General features: G+C 33.9%; 1 pseudogene; it reads right to left on the reverse strand.

Moving 5' to 3' along the window:
* Positions 1–5,365: 5,365 nt before the first annotated feature.
* On the reverse strand, positions 5,366–21,598 carry LOC138374284 (ras-related protein Rab-22A pseudogene; annotated as a pseudogene).
* Between the last annotated feature and the right edge of the window lie 977 nt (positions 21,599–22,575).

Below are 22,575 nucleotides of genomic sequence, written 5' to 3' on the forward strand. Positions count from 1 at the left end.
ATTTATTGAGCTCTTATTTTGTGTTAAGCCCTGTGATAAGCATTGCTATATAATCTCACAGTCTCTGCCTACAAGGAGCTATGATTTAGGGAGGCATAAGTACACATTAAAAATAATAATGAATGTTAATTGTTGATAAGTTCTATGAGGACATACAAAAATCTAAGAGATTAAATAGCGGAGACCATATTCAGTTTAGGGATCAGCATGAGTTAACAATTATATAATTATCTGAAACTAGGCCCTCATACTACATAAACTATATTCGTATTTTATTATGTAGAAATGTGTACAGATTTTTATATAGCATAGCATGGTATGCATTAGGAAGTGGGAGGATTATGATACATCCATCATTTTATTCTATTTATGTAACCATTAAATCATTAGAATGACATTCTTCACTAACCATCTAATTTTATATCATTATTACAACGCACCTTTTGGGAAACTATGAAAAAAAGTATAAATATAGACCCGTATTCAAATATATAGTTATCTAACCAATCTTACTGATATTTCATTTTGCCAGCACTCCCTTAGGTAACCCTTTATGGAACTAGTATAGCTGAGTTCGCATTAGGCTTTTGACTGAGTCTAAGTCCTTTAACCTTCTGCAGACATGGTTCAGCTGTTACTCTTTTTAGACTGGTGAATATCAGAAGCTGATGACAGAAAGTAACTCATGAAAAATGATCTGTTTGATGCTGCCATCTAAGTGTGAATGTGCCAGTGGACAATGAACTTATTTAGTGTAATATAAAATATAGTCATCGAAATGTCCACAGAAGAAAAAAAAATAGTATTTGTACTCTAATGCAGTGACGTTCTTATGGCTGTAAATCAACAAATTACACTGACTTGATGGGAGGAGACCCCTTCATCTCTAAGATGGTTTATGTTGTCTTTCCTTGTAGTTACAGTTCTCTAATCTGTATTATGTGATACAATTTGTATATAAGCTTTTTGGAAGAATTATATTATTTTCAGTCTTGATTTAAAAATGATTTATTATATAGCTGATTGTCCACTTATAATAGTGTCCTTGTAAATGCTATTAATTTCCATAAGTTAAAGGTCAAAGGATTGAAGGTAAAAATTACCTGTAAAAGAACAAAATATTCACTTTAACTTGCATCATCTAGAGCAGCAGGAGGAGACTACACGTACAATGAAATGAGAGGCCCCCTTACAGCAATATATTTCTAAACTTTAGCAAACTCAATTACTGTCAGTCAAATGAGGCAAATGCATAAAGGAATTATAGACTCCTTTGGCACTGACTAATATAGCACAGGGGCCACAACTAAATAATGATTTATACCTTACATACTTAAACACATTTCCCCTGTCAAGAACAAATGAGAATTTATTTTTTTTTCTTTAGGTTTCAACTCAATTATTGTTTGAAAGCTAAATTTTCCTGGTTTCCTTAAAAAAAAAGAAAAAGCACAGATATTAGAAAGAAGTAGCATGACACAATAGAAACAAAAAGAGAATAGTCACAGAATGAAAAATAGTTGATTTAAGACTTAAATCTGCCACTTCCTAGTTAGGTGAGTTGAAGACAAGTTATTCAATCTCTTTTGTACCTGAATTTCTTGAAATATAAGGAAGAAATCTAATACATTAGGGGATTTTTGTAGAGACTGAATATTATGATGGAAATAAAATAACTTATTGTAATGATTATCAATAATAAAATTTGTCATAAATAAAATATCCATAAACTTTATGTGTATAGTAAATTATGCTTATATTTTTAAAATTTAGCTTTGCTAGTACATAACTTTTATGATGGTAAAATTTATTTTATTTTCATGATTAAATGCCTATTCTTGCAGGTATGGACATGAAAGGATAATTATTTGTTAATTCAGTCATTATTTTTCACTTCAAAAATTTACTGAGCCACTACTGTGTCCTGGTCACTGTTCCAGGCAGTGGGATATATTAATAATTGTTAGAAACAATATTGAACAATTAGGTTTATTTTTATAATATATTTTATAACATATTCATATATTAGAATACATAGAAAATTACAAAAAGGTCCAACCAATACTCATTTACCCTCCACCTTGAATAAAATGTGTTCATTATATGCCTGTATGAAAATCACATGTACCCTATAAATATATATATGTACCCATAATAGTTAAAAATATATATTTTAAAAAAATGGATTAGCCTTGGTCCACAGTGAATTTATATACACTTTTACAAATATATACACACACATATGCACATACACCTGAGTCACTGAAAATAGCTTATTGACAGCATGGCAATTCACCCTTAAAATCTTCAGCATGTATCACCTAAAAATTTACCAATATTATGACTCTTAGGAAAATCAACAATAATTCCATGATATTTTCTAATACACAATCTACATTCAAATTTTCTCATGTCCCCTAACTGCTTTTATTGACTGTATTTTTAAAATGAGGATCTAAATTGCTTAATCAAATTTTTTTCAGCTGAAAATATTATACCTAGAATTTGAGCTCAATTACTAAATGCATTTTTTTGTCAGGAGATCTGAGTATAACAGGACATTTCTCAATTGTAATATTGTTCCATATTTTAGTTTTATTACTCTCATTTGTATTTGCAAATTATTTTTTATTATTTTTCTTTGTTCCAATAGCCAAATGTTGACTCTCTAAAAAATAAGCTCCTCTTCCCCACTTATTAGAATCTATGAAATTTTCATAGCCTTTTTAGTTCTCCAAATTTGCTCAGCAGAATGTCTTCTGCATTGAAAACTTCTGGTAAATGTTTCTTGATAATGTTAGGATAAATAGGAGTATTTTTAAAATTATTATTTTATGTCATTGATTTAAGTAATCACAGGGATTTGAATAATATAGTGAGTCTGGACTGTTTAGAGATTCTTCTTTGCACACAGAAATCTAATAATAACAAACAATGTAATAGTCACTACTTATTAAGAGCCTAACGTGCTAAGCTCCATAAAAGTCATGGTACCCACATTATTAACTTAATCTCAAACGCTATACAAAAAATGGCGTTTGTAGAAGCAGGTTTCAGAGCATTCTAACACAAAAACTGTAACTGAAGAAGTAAAAGGAAAGGAGGGAAATCAACAAAAAAACATAAAATGTTCTCAGAATTTAGTGGCTCTTTTAGTCCACCTGGTCAAATCCCAAAAATACAAAATGCAGTAAGGATGTTGTGTTATGATTTTACTCTTAGTTACTTTGATCTCTTAGTCACTTTTGCATTACCTGTATGGCATTGTAGTTGGTTGAATTCTGATCCTCACTTTTCTCCCTCCAAAAAATGTCTGTTCATATACACATATAACCTGTGGATATGAACTTATTTGGGGAGAAAAAATCTTTGTACATGTAATTAAATTAAGAAGCTCTAGATAAGATGATCCTGAATTTAGCATAGGTTTTATTTTATTTTTATTTCAGGATATTATGGGGGTCCAAACATTTCGGTTACATGTTATGACTTTGCCACACCCAAACCATGATCTGAGGAGTGCCCCCCCCCCACAACACTCACCGCATCCATCAGTTGTGAGTTTACCCACCCCAACCCCCCAATCCCCAGTATTGGTACTGTGTGAGCACCTTGGTGTTGATCAGTTAGTTCCAATTTGATGGCGAGTACATGTGGTGCCTATTCTTCCATTCTTGTGATACCTCATTTGCAAAGATAGTCAGTGGCAGGTGTCCTCATTAGAGAAAGGCAGAGGAACAAAGAGAAAACAACACTGTGAAGGTGGAAGCAGAGAACAGAGGTTTGCTGCCACAAGCCCCGGAACACCTGGAGCTACCTTAAGTTGAGAGAGGCAGGGCAGGATTTCCCCTGGAGTCTTCAGTGGGAACATAGCCTTGCCCAAACCATGATTTTGGATTTCTGGCCTCCACAACTGTGAGAGAATAAAGTTCTCCTGTTTTAAGCTACTAAGTTTTTGGTAATTTGTTAAGGCAGCCACAGAAAGCCAATATAACCATGACAACAAACATCCTACCCATTTTAAAAATAAGAAAAGTAAGCCTCAGTGATAAAGTGGTGATTTATACACCATATGATATTTAGATTCAATTTCCCAACTCATGCTTGAACTCTTACTTAACATGATAAATACAGAGAGTCTATATAGCATGTACAAAAAACCCGAGGCTTTTGTCATTTTGCTTTTCTCATCTCTTCATTCTCTGTCCAAAGCTGTTTTAGTTGGGATGTAGAATTTTAAAATGTGTAGTATTTACATATGAAGAATTATCTAAAAAGACTATTAGTATCTTAAAGGATTATGAAGGGAAAGAAAAATAATATAAATCATGATTTAATTATCTGGTCTGTTATTTCTCTTAATCCAAAAGTAAATCAAGGTATATTTCAAAATACATAATATTTTCTTAGTGGAAGCAGAATATTACTTTTCTAAAATGAAACTTTAGAATTTATTAATATATTTACATCATTTCTATATGTAAGCAATGTTCTAATAAATATAGACTACAAGTCCATATATGCTAAGCAACAGATAGTTGCTTTTTGCCCACCAAAATACTTGGGTTAAATAAAAAATTGACAGCATTTATGCCACTTGCTTTATTTTCTCTCTTTGTCCTCTTTTTTAAACTGTTGCTAGTCAGCTTAGAACATATGCAATTCAATTTATTCCAACAGCTTCTCTACCATCACTATCTTGCTCATGAGAGTTTATTTTAAAAGTGCCAATAATGTATTTGTGATGCATGCATGACAGTGTCAGAAGCAAACCCAGGGTGAGCTAGGCTCTGCTGTTATCTTTGTTAATTTGCTGTGTGTATCTTAGGCTAATGTTTTCAATGAAAAGTACTTTGGAGATGGCAAAGATGAAGTAATTTCCATTAGTCCTATAGATAACCCATTTTGGCTTCAAATAATAATTGCCATCCCTCCATTATGATATCCTACCACATTTTAATGATAGAACTCCCTCTAACAGTGGTAATAGAAATCAAGGAAATTATAATCTCAAAAGGTCTTTTTTCCCTCAACAACCACAAAAGTGCTAATTTTCCCTTTACAAATGTTACCTAAAATCTTGACTACAAAACTACTCAACAATTTAATCCTACCATCCATACAATTATACATTCCTTTCCAACAATGTTAAAAGCCAATGATATAGTCCCTTTGTATACCAGAGATTCTTTACATAACAGAAGTCCACAGACTGAAATATCATTGCTGCAGTCTTCAAAGAGAGAATGGAATTGGTCAATTTCTGTGAATCCTTTTTGCATGAAAAAAACTCATATGTGCTAGGTGAAAATTGGTGGCAGAGGCCCCAGCCCCCTGTTAATGTTCAAGACCACCTACTTCATCATCAAGTCTGAGAGGCTGAGGCTGAGCTTTGCTCTGGCTCTGAAGGCTGTCTTCAAAGTTTGAAGCCTTTACTGCCAGAAGGTGGATTGGTGTCAGTAGATTAAATTATATGAATGGAGTCGGCGTAGTCCTTGGCATCTCTCTCCATGACTTCTCTTCCATCAATAAGATCACATTTATTTCCCACAATGGCAACAAGATTAGGTGGGTCATGCTGTGGAAGCTCTTTTACCCAATTCTTTAATGTTGAAAATGTCTCTTCTTTTGTGATGTCCTAAACAATTTAGCTACGGCTAACCCTCGATAGTACATTATTGCTAAGGCACAGCATAGTTCTTGTCCAGCTGTATCCAAGATTAGTTATTTATATAGCTCATTTTGATATTGATCCTAAAAGATGCCTCTATTATTGGGTTGATGTTGGGATCAAAACCGTCTTCCTAGACTGCGACACTGTATTTGATTTGCCTACACCTGTTTCCCCCAGCAGATACACTTTGAGCTCCCTCAGTGTAAGGGCCCAGGAGCCAGGGGTGCAGGCCCACTGCCACTCTAAGTTGAGAGACGAGATGCAGGGCCCAACACCAGCATCCCCTAGCACAGCCACACATGGCCCCTCCTGCGCCACCCACCAACATTACTTCTTAAGGAGAAAGGATGGCGTGTTTGTTCAATATTCACAATAGCCAATAATTATTTGACTAATAGAATACAAATATATTGTAGACTATTGGAAAACAGTTGGAATATGCTATGCCCAGGGAAGGTTAAAAACAAACTGTCCAAATGCATACACATCTGATATGCATAGTCAGATATACTTTGTCAAAACATGGGAGATAATTATCTAAGAATGAAAAGTATTTTAAGTGCATGTACACTAATTAGTAGCACTAGTGCTGCTAATAGTCAACTAGGACAAATGAATTCTTATAAAGATATAAACTAGTCAGATACATGTTTTCTATTTTCAAAATCAATATAAAAACATTTTATACTTTTTATATCTGAAATGTTTTATACTTTATATATCTGAAAACTATCTTGTAACAGTTTTGCTACTTGTTTATTAACAAGTTATAAAACTTGTCAAAAGCACATCTTCTATCTTTTCCATTGTTCTTTGAATAAATTTTATTCTGTATGATGAAAAGTCATTCATTAAAGTTGGGTGTCAGGAGATTACTGCTTTCTCATTTGATGGAATAACTAGTAGAAAACTAGTCCTCCTGCCATATAAACAGCCATAACGCCCTTTAAAATATTTCATGAGGCCCTGTATTCAGACTTTGGATAACTGACAGGGCCAAAAAATTATCCCTGACAGAAGAGCACCCATGAAAGCATGTCCCAACATTGCCACAGCCCTCTGCCTCTTTTCCTTCATGTATTGAAGGCACGGAACCTATCCACTTGACCACGCCGTGCATATGTCATGATCTCTCTTTACTTACCTTCTCATTTTAAGCAGTCTGTAAGACATTGATTCATCATTCTTGTTCTCTTTTATGTTTTGATTTTTTATCCTTTCTCTGCCATTGTCTTAGATCAACTCTCACTACTTCGCTTCCATTTTGCCATGTGTGACTACAACTGTTCTTACCTAGTCCATCATAAGAATTCTTTAGTCAGAGAGGCCTTTCTGATATTAATATCTGAGTATGATGTTCTTAAATCCTTCATTGACTCCTTATTTTATTCAGCGTTAAACTATCTGTTGTTGTGCTACTTCATCTTGTAACTTGTGTCTACATGTTTTGCAGTTTCCTGAACTTTCCTTATTCTTTAATGTGTTTCCATGTTGCATGTACTCTTTTTTTCTATCTATGTTACACGGTTTCTCTCCCAGCCCTTTCTTGGTAAGAGCAGCTCCTAATTAGCACTACATAGCAAGGAACCCTTCACATATTTCTCACCTAGTGGTCCATTATCCAGTGAGTAATCTATGGGTACCAAAAAAAAGGCAACAAAGAACAAAGGCTTTTGAAAGAAATGAAAGCGTTTTCTATGTTGTTCATTTATATGATTCTACGAGGTATCAGAATTTTATTGGACTTATTTAATTATTCAGATGTACTATAATGATTAACAGCATGTTCTTGGGAGTTACACTGTGTAAGGTGAAGTCTTGACTGTCTTCTATAGCTTTGTATAATATAACCATCCTTCAATTCCTTCATAAATTAATCCATGTAAATCATTTTGAACAGTGCTAAGCACATAGTCAGTGTTCACTAAATTTTCTTACATTTATTTGTAATTATCAGAAATCATCATATTTTTAAAATGCTTAGGGCCTTACTTCAACCTTGGATATCATGGCCATATTTTATAAGGTGGTTTTCTGATAGGCTCTGACATGGCTCATAAATTACCTATTTCATGTTCTATTGCAGTGGTTTGTTCATTTACTTGATTTTCCTCTAGATTATGAGCACCTTGAAGGTAAGAATTCTGACTTTGATCAATATAATTGTATATCTTTGCATTTTCATGAGCACAGATAATTAGCCAGTGTACTGCAGTGTCCATCAGACAGGCCTGGGGGAGTCCAGAAATGGGAGATGGAACAAATTTAAAGAGATAAATGGCATTCAGGAATAGGTCAAATTCAGAAAAGCAGGTCAATTCTGAGATTGATTGAAAACCATATTCATAAAAAATACGTTCTGGAAAGATGTTAAGCAAGAGGTCAGGGAAGAGACATATAATAAGGAAAGTACTCATATAACCTACTAGATAAGAATGTGTTGATTCAATTCTACTTTATTGGTCTGTCTTGTCCCGTCGTGGGCTTACCCTGATTGCCACAGATGTTATTATATTCGGCTTTAGATAACCTGCAGTATCAAGAAATATACCATATATGCAGTAGATATTCATTAAATTTGGAGAATTATATTATGAAGCAGAATTATTATTTTTTCCAGTGTTATTTATACTCAAATAGGAAATGAATTGAAGCCTTTACAAGGTGTGTATCTCACAGCTGTATTAAATTCTACAACTTATCATTAAGTCTTTCACATCTATTCTTCTGCTCATTTATGTGATATGTCATCTACAGATATTGCATTTCATATTGAGGATCCATGTCAAAATGAATAAGCAAGTCTAAACTTGGTAAAAAATATTGACAGCAGTTTTGAACAGATTTTTTTCATGTAAAATATAAACCCTCACATAAGCCACGTGAATTAACTTGATTTTTTAAAATTATATAATGAGAAATAATATATTGAGTAATGCACTGATAGAATTTATATACATACTTTTATTTTAGCATATCTGATTTTGAAAAAATAAGTATCCAGTATAATGATATTTTGAATTTATTTAGATTGTGCTATCTTATGACAAGTTTAGGATATCACAAATTTCTTCTCATTGACCTTTATATTTCCTGAGGTAACAAGCAAGTGTAATACTATCACCTATAGTTTAGGATTGGCAGTATTTAAAAGTCCCATTACTTAATTGAAGTTACAGAATATATCAATAGAGAAACTGTGATTCAAGTGCCAATTTTCCTCACATGCAGGGCTGCGTATAACATTTACCTTAAAAGTATACATAATCTAAATCCAATCTTTACTCATGTGACTCAAAGAAGAGAAAATAACCAGATATTTTCACAGATTAATTTATAAAATTTGGTAATTTACTGAGTGTGGGAAATCAAAAGTAGGAATACTGTTTTGTATTCATTATCACCACAGTTATCTCTAATGTTCACTACACTTTATGGGTACCATGTTTAAGCCATAGGTATACATATTTTAAAAAAGATATGACTCCTCTCAAAATATGAATTGGAAAAAAATTATGTGCATTAAACAAAACAAAAATGATGTTCAACATATACATGACTATGCTAAGTGTAAATGAAAGAAGAGATGAGATCTCCAAAGATGCTGACTAGGTGATAAAACTGGTGAGGTTTTTCTGCTCTAATAGAAAAGATGTTAGGAAAGGAAAAAACAGAGAAGATTTTATTGTGGCTTATAATAAAAGCCACAAAGGCAAGTGTAAACTGTTCCCCAGTATATATTGAGAAAATAGTGTATTAATTATCACATTTCTTTCCATGTATTCTGAATCTCCACCTTCATAATTATAAACTATGGTTCCTTGAGAGCTTGTATCAAGTATTATTGTTAGTAAATTCCCAGTTATTAACACAGTATATAAAAAAGAGTGGTTGATCACATTTTTTTTGTAAAACTGACAGCATTTGTATTTAATGTTAACATTGCTTATTTTCTCTTGTTTATTATTAAACATGACAACATTAAAGTTATATTTGAAATTCTAACCTGTCACATATTCTGTTATTACACACTTTTGTTTTTGATTGTGATTTTTTGCTATTAAATTGTTAATGGCAATATGAGTATAACATAAATTAGATTTTTTTTTTCTGGAGTTCTCACAAACAACTGGAATAGAGCAAGACATTGTTTTGACTCCTTGACATCATGCTTTAAATTCTCCAGCTTAATTTTTCTTGACCCCCCATCCCCACCCTATACTAAATTCTAGTCCTCTTGACTTAGAATACTGTTTATCTTTTTACTTATCTCTCTATATTTTAATACTCTTCTGGACCAGTGAGAAGAACCCGTGTACTAGACTCTTGAGTGCTTATGAGCTGATGCTAAAGACAGTAAGATGTCAAAAAGAGTTGACAAGGATGAAACCAGAGAATCTCTCCTAGGACCAAAAAAATAAAATTTATTTTAAAAAAGCATCTGAAAAGTAGCTTTGTTCAGACTCTCCTGATAATATACCTATTGCATGTAATAGATGTTATGTCAGGCGGGGCCTAAACTTGAGAGAAGCTTGTTTAATGTTCTAACAGGAGAGAGGTCTTGTGCCCTAAGTGTTGGGCAAAATAACATATACATTAACACAAGCTTAGGCCCTTGGAGTGCCTGTTTTCCATGAAGTTCTCCTGTTTCATAAGAACAATAAAACCACCCAAGTTAACACTTGCCAGGTTGAGTTTAATGCTAAAAAATTCTTAGATTTCAAATGGCCACAGTAAAAATAAACGTAGAAGTTTCTATTACCAGCAACCATAAATACCGGCAGGGAGACGGAAAAATGATTTTCCAAGTATATGAGAAGGGTGGTGGGTGGTATCATGCAATCAAATAATCTGAAAGATACCGCAAATTCAAAAATACTTGCTTCAGAATCATAGCATGGAGAAAAAAACCAAATTTTTAAAAATTGTTTTTATGATTCTAGGTACATTTGACCTAAAATATTTAAAGCACTCAGAGTGATGAATAGAGAAATTGTATTAATTTGTATCGTAAATCCTATTATATACTGAATTATTAGACATTTGGTGACATGGCCTCATGTAACAAGTAACTCAAAACATATATATTACACAGTTTTATGATTGTCAATATATCAGATACTTATCAAAATTAATTTGACCAATAAAAATAATTTATTATTTATTATATTTCATTTTAAACAATCCAGTCAATGGAGATGCTATTGTAGCCTCTCTTTTTGATCATTGTTCTTTTTTAATAATTTACAAAATAATAATATAATATACCAGGAAATTTAGTTAAAATCTTGGACTAAATTAAAATGACTAAAAATTTTAAGGTATTCTCTGAAGCATTTTATTCCTTTAAAGAATTTGTGTTGATTAAGGCAATAGCAATTTATAGTCACAATGAGACTTTAGAAAGTAGCAACTAAAATATTTTAAATGAACAAAAATAAATATTTACCCCTAAAAGATACTAACTTCATCTTCAGAGGCTAGATGTGTCGCTTTCTTGCCATTAGAAAAAAATCAAAAATGAAAAAATATAGGTAAGTTGGAGAATGTAAGTTTTCCTTTAAACTGTGCTTCAGGATGCAAATTACTCTATGCTATTGTCCTCCAAAATCATATATCCCCCAAACACCAGGAAGTAAAAACAGGACTAGTTCTTATGTTCAAAAAGCAAGGAAAGAGGTATTCTATATTTGAATATTTATCTGAGATATCATGTTTAAGTAATGTTTTTCTGACAGACAGCTCAAAGCCTAGTTCACTGATACTGCCATCACCTACTTTAGACTTCCTCATTAGTTGGGTAGAATGCAGTACTTATTTCAAAGAGTTACCTGGGTAAGATAGAGGGAGATTGCCGTGGGTGATAATACCACCACAACTGTTCCATTATTCTTGCATAGCAGTTTTCCTTGTGTGCTACAAGCTCATTTGCCCCTTTGCAACATCAATGCTCTCACGTTATTTTATCATGTGACTCCCTAAATTTATGAGAGGTATATTTATTTTTTTAAGATATTAAATACTATGTCCTCCTGCCTGAAAACTGTAATCACTAAAAGAGTTCATTCAAGCCATAAATTGCTTATTTGTAAGCAAATGGAGCAAATGCACGGTTTCAGTTACTGCTTTGGAATGCAAACTAAATTGAACTCATAAAATTTTCTGCTTCCTATAAAATAGAGCAGTATAATGTTTTTGAGCAGGAAGAAAAAAGAAAAAACATCAAGGAAGCTTCGTCCAAAATGTATTACATATGCATATGCACATCTGCTTCAAGGTAAAACAGAGGCTTAGAAAAGAGGGACACTTGGTAGTGCCATATATTTCTGGGGAAAATGTTGAAGGTCATAACATAACTGATCTGGGACTAGAAAAAAAGACAGAATGAGGTAATTGTGGAAGTGGAAAAGAGTCAGTAGAGACAGTGGAAGAATATAAGGAATGAGGGGACTGAATGAAAATGATTTAATAGTTTATAAACTGTGAATTACACCTTGAAAATGTTTGATGCTTTTAAATTTAATATTCATACTTGCTAGCAGGACACATATCAAAAATTGGGGGCTGTATTATAGCTGTTGTGCATTAGATTTGAAACATGACTCCTGGTTTCTACTGTGTTTTCCCACCTTGTGATATTTGTTAGAGTCAGGTGTGACCTTGTTCTTTGTTGTTTTTTCTGTTTTCAAGTGCCACTTTTTATTTACTTTAGAGAGAAAAAATGATGCAGAACTTCCATGGCTATCCATATATATTCTTCCTCTTGATGCATACATCTGATAACAGTATATTTGTGTACTTTTTGTATTCACTCAATATGTCTAAACAATGCCACTTCCCTACTCTTGCTCTCTCTCCATATGAGGAATGTTCAATCATATGGCCTCTCTTCACCCATTCTGCATCAGAACTGGTGGGAAAATGTGCCTGAGAGGTAACTTTGGGAGAAGTTTGATCATGTTCAGTCTGTCTTCTTCCTTTCCTCTCTTATGCCTGAAAAGAGCAAAACTTTTCTGTTCCTTCCAGAACAGCCCTTACTTGCTTCACCTACCTTCACACACATACACATACACACACACACACACACACACACACACAGAGCAGGAAGCTTCTCTGTTCTAACACTACTGGTCAGACAGATGCACCATAGAACCACTGTGGGTGAACCTACTCAATTTTAGTATCCAGTATGGAGTAAAAATTTACCCACAGAATAAACCCCTGCTCCAATACTTCAACATTCTCAATAGTATTGTTTGTGTTTCAAGTAAACTTTAATCTTTTGTCTTACTTTTCACACCACCGTATACAGACAGTCCCGGAATTCTGGTGGTTCAACTTACGACTTTGTGACGGTGTGAAAGGAACACCCATTCAGTAGAAACTGTACTTCAAATTTTGAATTTTCACCTCTTCCCAGGCTAGCTATATGTGTTATGATACTCTTGCGATTCTGGGCAGCAGCAGTGAGCCACAGTTCCCAGTCAGCCACAGGATCTCACAGGAGCCCAAACCCTACTGTAAACTGCGCATGCAAGGGATCTAGGTCGCAGGCTCCTTATGAGAATCTAATGTGTGATGATCTGAGACCTGAGGCTGTGATGCTAGCACTGGGGAGTGGCTGCAAATACAGATTATCATTAGCAAAAAGATTTGACTGTACAATAAATGTAATACACTTGAATCATCCCAAAACCACCCCCGCCACTCTCCAGTCCATGGAAAAATTGTCTCCCATGAAACTGGTCCCTGGTGCCAAAAAGTTTGGAGACTACTGCTCTACACTATACTGTGTTGCCAGATGATTGTGTCCAACTGCTGGCTAACGTAAGTGTTCTAAGCACATTTAAGGTAAGCTAGGCTAAGCTATGATGTTTGGTAGGTTAGGTGTATTAAATGCATTTTCTACTTATGATATTTTCAATTTATGATGGATTTATTGGGATATAACTCCATGATAAGTCAAGAGCATCTATATTCAATGTCCATCGATTCAAAACTTGTTATTTATTGTTGGGATCTCACAATGTGTTAGTTGTTATGCTAAACCTCATGAAATATATATAAATCATCACAACTGACCATTCAACATGCATTTAACGACATTGCAATTGTAAGTCACTGTGCTGTGTGCAGGTTGTTAGATACATAGTTAGACATAGAGGTGAATAAATTAAACCCCTAAGCTCAGAAGTTTACATTTTAGGTGGGGATGTCATAGTCCCTGATGTGCCAGATAATGTGTCTTGCCAGGGATGGAATGGAGTGAAGGTCTTATCTGAAAATTAAGCAAAGCACAGTGGGAACAGAGATAAGAAATTGTACATTACAAAATCATTCTTGCTATGAGATATCTAGCAGGTACAGACATACATACAAAGGGCATCCATCACAGGCTGGAGGAGGGGAGTGGGAAATAGGGAACACATCCTGGAGGTGACCCAAAATTTATAGGGACAACAGAGGAGATGCTAAACAGAGAGATAGTCAAATGCCATGAGGAAGTTATCTTTATAAATTAAGAAAATAACAGTTTTCACACATATTATACATCCTGTAGAGTTTTATTCTGAAGAAATTAAGATTAAGATAAACTAGTAATTATTGAGATTAGTGAGGTAGTACTTAATTACAAATTGTACTTACTGCTACGCTCTGAAAAAAATAGAAAAACGTTAGTGTGCACATACAATGACAAGGTAGAGAGATATCGCAAGCAACCAAATGTGTGGCATGGTACCCTAATAGAAAGGGTAAGAGACAATTCACTGCCATCTGTAAGCTTAATATCTAGTTGGTGGAACAAAACACACAGGCAAATTAAATTAGTATGGCAAGGTTTAAAAAAATGCCATCCTGCCATGCATGATTAATTTACAAGTGAATGGAAGAGATAACACGTGTTTGGGGAATTCAGAAGGGGAAGAAATTGCAGCTGACTGTGGAGGTGAGGCAGAGCTTACTGGAGAGATAGAATCCCAGTGGAGCCCTGAATTAGACCTTGAATAGTCATTTGTGTCTATGAATGCTTTAGTTTGTGCAGGTTGACTATACATTATGACTGAATTCAGGATCAATAAAACTGTCTTAAAATGTACTTAATTTGTAATATCCAATTGTTAAAATTAACCTCATTGAAATTAATTCATTTTTTGTGATATTTTTGATTCAAACTCTTAACCCTTTTCTTGGGTCAATTTGTTTTCATTTGCAAGAAGTTATCATATTACCTGTATATCTTTGTTTTTACTCTAAAGATTGTAATGTGTCTGTAGATGTAGGTAAAAACTCAGATTCACTCCTCATGCTGTGAAAGAGAGGCATGAATGCAAAATGGCATGTTGCTGTTACCAAAACCCTTTTCATTATAAACTTTGTTTGGAAGATGAATCTTCCAAAAAGTTGAAGTCCATTTTTATGATCAAGAGTAAGAGAAAAATAATACATTGTTTCTATTCATATTGTAGTGAGCTGTCCATTTTAACACTATTTTTTACAAAAATATTTCAATTTTGTTGGCTATAATTCTAATATAAAGGAAGTGCACCTTAGATATGTTTTTGATCTATCTATTCTTAAAGTAATATTATATTCATATATAGACAAAATAGAGAATATTATGTTGAGAACAGAAATTTTCCACTGCCTCAGGAAAGTTGATAGATTTTATGGACCTATTACCTTGTCAGACATTCCTGTGTGCTCTATTTATTTTTTATACTACCTTGGCTGAGCACCAGTCTGTCCCAATTATTTACAACACTCAAGTTGAACAAGTTATTTGATAACATCTTCTTTAGAGGCACCTGGTAAATCTGAATAATTATGTCCAATAAAAAGAGTCCTTGGAATTGATAATTTACCATCAGCCACATCAGCCATAGTAATAAAGATTAATGTCAGGAATTTATTTAATCTTAAGGCAAAATTGTCATTTTATGTAATTGAATTCTGTTCTTGTATTATATAATGAAGTGTGTTAGTATCTTTGTATTAAGTTTTGTAACATTTTTGCTTACAATTTGAATCATATTGAAAATGTTTTTGTTTCTGAGAAAAATGAGTAAAGTATACTAAAATAATGATATATATTAGAAAAATAACGTAGAAGAAGGAAAAAATTGACTTTTCCTAAGACAAAAGAAAGAAGGTTTACTCCTTCCTGTGAGGGAACACCTGGCTGATGGAGATATTAAATATTACAATCTCTTTTTCCAATAAATCTGTTAATTTATTCTGAAATAGAAAGCAAAATATATTATGGTTTTTATTTTATGTACAGAGAGTTTTGAGAAAAATTCTAGATAGAGTATATAGGATTATGCAGTTGAAACATGTACACACACACACACACACACACACACGGGCCTGATTTTCTTATTTTTAGTCTGAAAAAAACAGTAACACTGTATGTCAAGGACTTCAATATATTTTTCATGCTTTCTTTTCCTTAGCACCTGGCTTAATGATATATTAATATATTTAATAGGGATTCAATAAATATATTAATTATATTTGTATGTGAATTTCCAATGAACAGAATCTACTTTTGTATTTTTTTATGGATTTCATTTGACTATATAGGAATAGATACAAACATGGAGAATACACAAATTTAAAGTAGCTATACTGAAGTCTATATTTTTAAAAATATTTATATTCTTGTTCTTGTATCATACATATTTATTTCTAATGGCAACGAATATTAAGGCAGATAGAACACTAATCTAGTTTAAAAGACACAAATATCAAAAAGGAATAGTTCTTAATTTTTTCAAAATGTTTATACTTGTTCTTTTTGTGTCTTATTTTATTACTCCTGGTAAAAATCATCCAACTTGCATCTTTCCCTTCCCAAATAATCCTTCATTATTAAATATGTTGAGGGATAAAACATCTTTCAAGTTGCTATTATTTTCTCATCCAGATGCAACTTGTCTTAATTTTAGTTTTTTGAATTATATAATTGTCTCATTCTTAATTTATGCAATTACAAAGTAACTATAAATCAGTGAGGAAAAAGAAAAATCCTAGGTGAAATGATCTATTTGTATTTGACATCATGTCAGCTGAAGGACCAATTCATTGATCTAATCATAGTCATAGCCACTTTTGGAGAGCAGGGGGTTGCATAAGTAATGACACAGTTTTAAGAAGTATTTCTTAGACCTTTGAACAATAGAAATATAATGAGAATTAGATGTTTAAAAGTTGTTGTATTATGTGATTATTCTCTGAACCAAATCTATATCATCCCTAACTTTAAAAATCCATAAAATGATTTTATTTTTCTAGAGAAAAAACATAAAATCTCATATACAACAAAGAGTTATACAAATAGAGTTTAAAATGTGCTAGACATGGTTCACAGTTCTTAAATCTAACTCCTGACGTCTTCACAAATATTAATACTTTATGGAACAGGCACTAGTGTTACTCTAAATATGCAGACAAGTAAAATAAGGCATGGAGAAGTTAAGTGACTTGAGTGATTTCATACAATAGTGGAGTTAGGATTAAAACCCAGACTCTCTTTTTCTAGAGTCTGTGCTTTAAACATTATGCTGTTGTAGATAAATGAGAAAAATTTCAAATAACATTTTAAAATATCCACATTCATTCACCCCAGTTATTACCACTATTTAACTAAGGGCATGTCTGGGCCTTTTAGTGAGTATATGTATGTATGTATGTAGATATACACACACATATATACATATGCATATTTTCTAAAATAAAAGTGGATTTGCATTTAACATTTAACTAAGGCTTTGAATAAACATGCCTCAGAAGATATATAAACTATTTGCTCAGGAGAAACATTTTTTTCCTGTTTTTGGCTGAAATCTCAGTAAGTATCCATGATTATCTGGTGATTGTAAAAGAACAGAAAATCTTATAGCCACTTTCACTTGAAAATATTATTTGATAGAAGCAAAAACAAAAATCATATGATACTCTCATTAGATGCAGAAAAAGCATTTGACAAAATTCAACACCCTTTTATGATAAAAACGCTTAACAAAATAGGCATTGATGGAACCTACCTAAAAATGATACAAGCCATATATGACAAACCCACAGCCAACATCATACTGAATGGGGAAAAACTGAAAGCACTCCCACTTAGAACTGGAACCAGACAGGGCTGCCCATTGTCTCCATTACTTTTCAACATAGTATTGGAAGTCCTTGCGAGAGCTATCAGGCAAGAGAGCAGAATCAAGGGAGTCCAAATAGGGAAGGAAGAGATCAAACTCTCACTTTTTGCTGATGATATGATGTTATATCTGGAAAACCCCCAGGATTCAACCAAGAGACTCCTGGAATTGATTAACGAATACAGCAAAGTCTCAGGCTACAAAATTAATATACACAAATCAGAGGCATTTATATATGCCAATAACAGTCAATCGGAAAACCAAATTAAAGACTCAATACCCTTCAAAATAGCAACAAAGAAAATAAAATATCTAGGTATATATCTAACTAAAGAGGTAAAGGACCTCTATAAGGAAAACTATGAAACACTGAGAAAAGAAATAGCAGAACTTGCAAATAGATGGAAAAATATACCATGCTCGTGGATCGGAAGAATCAACATTGTTAAAATGTCTATACTACCCAAAGTGATCTACAAATTCAATGCAATCCCTATTAAATTACCAACATCATTCTTTACAGACATAGAGAAAATAATTATACAATTTGTATGGAATCAAAGAAGACCCCGTATAGCAAAAGCAATTTTAAGCAATAAAAACAAAATGGGAGGTATTAATTTGCCAGACCTCAAACTATACTACAAGGCCGTGGTTCTTAAAACAGCCTGGTATTGGCACAAGTGCAGGGACACAGACCAGTGGAACACAACAGAAAATCCAAATATAGAACCATCCTCATATAGTCACCTAATTTTTGACAAAGCGGGAAAGAATATACTCCGGGGACAAGAATCCCTATTCAACAAATGGTGCTGGGAGAATTGGTTAGCCACTTGCAGAAGACTGAAACAGGACCCACAGCTTTCACCTCTCACAAAAATCAAATCACGGTGGATAACAGACTTAAACCTTAGGCGTGATACAATCAGAATTCTAGAAGAAAATGTAGGAAAGACTCTTACAGACATTGGCCTAGGCAGAGAATTTATGAAGAAGACCCCCAAGGCAATCACAGCAGCAACAAAAATAAATGAATGGGACATGATTAAACTAAAAAGCTTCTGCACAGCCAAAGAAACAGTCCAGAGAATAAACAGATCACCTACAGAATGGGAAAAAATTTTTGCATACTACACATCAGATAAAGGACTGATAACAAGAATCTATTTAGAACTCAGGAAAATCAGCAAGAAAAAATCAAGCAACCCTATCAAAAAGTGGGCAAAGGACATGAATAGAAATTTTTCAAAAGAAGATATAAAAATGGCTAACAAACATATGAAAAAGTGTTCAACATCTCTAATCATCAGGGAAATGCAAATCAAAACCACAATGAGATATCACTTAACCCCAGTGAGAATGGCCTTTATCAAAAAAACCCAAAACAACACATGTTGGCGTGGGTGTGGAGAGACAGGAACACTAATACACTGCTGGTGGGACTGCAAACTAGTGCAACCCCTGTGGAAAGCATTATGGAGGTATCTTAAACAGATTCAAGTAGACCTGCCATTTGACCCAGCAATCCCATTACTGGGCATATACCCAAAGGAAAAAAGGTCATTCTGTAACAAAGGCACATGTACCCAAATGTTTATAGCAGCACAATTCACAATAGCAAAGATGTGGAAACAACCCAAATGCCCATCAATACATGATTGGATTAGTAAACTGTGGTATATGTATACCATGGAATATTACTCAGCTATAAGGAATGATGAAGATACGACATCTCTATGGTTCTCCTGGAGAGAGTTGGAACCCTTTATATTAAGTGAAGTATCCCAAGAATGGAAAAACAAGCATCACATGTACTCACCAGAAAATTGGTTTCCCTGATCATCACCTAAATACAAATCTGGGAATGACACCAATTGGACATCAGACTGAGGTGGGGGGTGGGGGAGGGGATGGGGGTATGCCTACACAATGAGTGCATTGCACACCGTTTGGGGAGTGGTAACACTTGAAGGTGCTGACTCGGGAAAGGGGGGGTGGGGAAAAAAATATGAAACTATTGTTTTTAACTTGCACTGTTCACTTAATAATTTATCATGAATATTTCCCATATTATTTCATATCATTGTACAAGAAATAATGTATACATTATGAGGACATACTGTATCTAACAAGATATACTGTTAGACTCTTTGATTCTGTAAAACTAAATTGAAAAAAAAAAAAATAAAAAAAAAAAAGAAAAAGAAAAACAACAAAGAACTAAACAAATAAATATAAAAGATAATTTAGAGCACCTAGTAGATGCTAAATAAGTAATTGTTAACTAAAGGAATAGAGATGATAAAACACAATTAAAAAATGGCAGTATACGTAACCTAAACTTTTGTACCCCGATAATATGCTGAAATAAAAAAAATGAGAACTTGAAAAAAAAAAAAAAAAAAAAGAAAATATTATTTGATTTTGTAATTTAAAAAGTACAACTCCTAAGTGATGATTTTAAAAGTTTATCATGATTTACAGTTAAATTTGCTTGCCTTTCCAGCTAAGGTCTTCAGTGGTCAAGAAACCTGTAGTAGGTTCACTACCCACTTATCATAGTTATCATTCAGTAAAGTCATTGGGACCAGCCCATTTTTTACCTTTGTGCATATAAATATCCTCTTGTTCCCAGGGAGATCTGGGAGATGAAATAAGAGAAAGCTCCTAGCATCCACTAGAGGTTAGTTCAGCAGATGACCATTCCACTGTATCATGTTATTTTTTCTATTGACTGAACATATTAAATATCCAAGTTCTTTAGTTATCCAGGAGTGTAACTGTTATGCCCAAGAGAAGAGATCAATCGAATACAAAGACACTGAGTCAGAATGCAGAAAGCGTGGTTCAAAAATATGGGTTCAGATGACTGGAGTTTAATTAATTGAACTGGGTGAGTCTGTGCAAGTAACACAGTAGTTATATCTCTGATGATTTTCACTGAAAGATTTACAGAACTGGAAATGCTCTGCCTATGTCTTCATGAAATTGCTTTTCCAAATATTACACTTCTTATATGTATTTTTCACCTCCTAAAGTGGACAGCTGTACCTATGAAGGTGATTCGTTCATGTCGCTGCCCATAAAACTAAAATTGATCAAGACATTTCATTAGTTAACTTTCATCCTAGGAAGATATTTTACTCTGAAACAAACAGCAATCCTTCCATTTCTATTTGTCATTTTGGTTTATGTGCAGCCATGTTTGCCTATCAAACTGGGAGACAATGAGTTTGCAAATAGACCATATTCATAGATACAAGTATTTGTAATGATGTTGAAGAGAACCTGTTGGATTAATACCGTCCTTACATTTCAGATTTATATATGGATGCATCAGTTAGGGATTGTCAGAGAATCTCAGTCACTATGAATGATGTAGAATAAGAGATTTATAGTAGGAATCAGGCAACATGATATGGAAGCTAGTTAAAGGCTATATGTAAAACTGTTGCTTGTGTGTCAGATAAGAGCCTGAGGTCAGGAAGTCGGCAGCTAGAAAGAAAAGATGGACATGGAGTGAGGCAGATCAGAGAAAAACTGAAATGCCTGAGGGTATGTTGGAACTCACTCAGGAGTTCAAACTGGAAGCCACAGCTGTCTTCACTAACTCAAATTTCAGTAATGCGAGTGATCTGCAGGAGAAGCTAGTAGTAGCCTTCACCAGGGGGCTACACACACCCGTGGCTAAGAATTTGGAAAATTGAATGAAATGATCCAGTGGGAGCTGGAGGAACTGCAGGCCTGGCTGCTGCTCCATGGCAGCGAGGTGAGCCAGCACATGGGCAGCAATACATGTTGAGCTGCACCTGGCTCTGCACCAGCCTCAAGAGCAGAGCTCGCAGCTTCTCTAGCTTCTGCTTGCAAAGAATAGACACTCAAGAGCTCTTAAGAATCCTAAACCTTTTCTCATATACGTATTTCTTATACTCTTCATGAAGAGAGCCCCCTCTGTACCTTTGCGGTGGATGTAGGTAGTATGGAGTTAAGATATTTGTGAATGGGCATTATGTAATAAATCCATTCTAGTATTTCAAACATCCTAAGCATTTAGATACTGTCCTCTATAATACCAATGAAGGTCTAGCATTTCAACTCCATCATTGTAGACAGGCTATTTTTGGGTCTATGTTTCAGTCACCTAAGGACAGTGTGAAAACCATTCCCAGGATCCTGTGCCTTTAGATACTGTCCTTTATAATAATACCAGTGAAAGTCTAGCATGTCAACTCCATTGCAGATAGGCTATTTGGGGGCCTGTGTTTCAGTCACCTAAGCACAATGTTAAAGCCATTCTCAGGCCTTCATAATAATATGTGAAATCCCAAATCTCTGCTTAGTGCATTCATATGAAAGAATTCAGCCCAGTCCAGCATTACAGTCATTCTACTCTGTTCCAATACTGTTTGCATATCCAGACATGTTCTCCAGATTTCTGCTGATGCAAAATGGCAAAAATCTTACAGGTTTTTTATCCTTATTGCACCCTCTTATGCATCACCTTTTTGGGTTTACCTTTTCTGGCCCGCCAGAATTTGAATCTGATTATAAATTCAGAAGCAATGAGAGGTGATAAGGTATTAAGGAGTATCTGAGCTCTCTCAAATACTACAGAGGGGCCATCACAGGTTATTCAAGCAATAAGTGATATATAGAAAGGTGATGGAGTGATATGAGTGAAATGATACAAAATAGCATTTCACGATAAATGCTGTAAGAATGAGATTAAAATACAAA

Source organism: Eulemur rufifrons, chromosome 24 (genome assembly GCF_041146395.1).
Source record: "Eulemur rufifrons isolate Redbay chromosome 24, OSU_ERuf_1, whole genome shotgun sequence".
Lineage (NCBI taxonomy): Eukaryota > Metazoa > Chordata > Mammalia > Primates > Lemuridae > Eulemur > Eulemur rufifrons.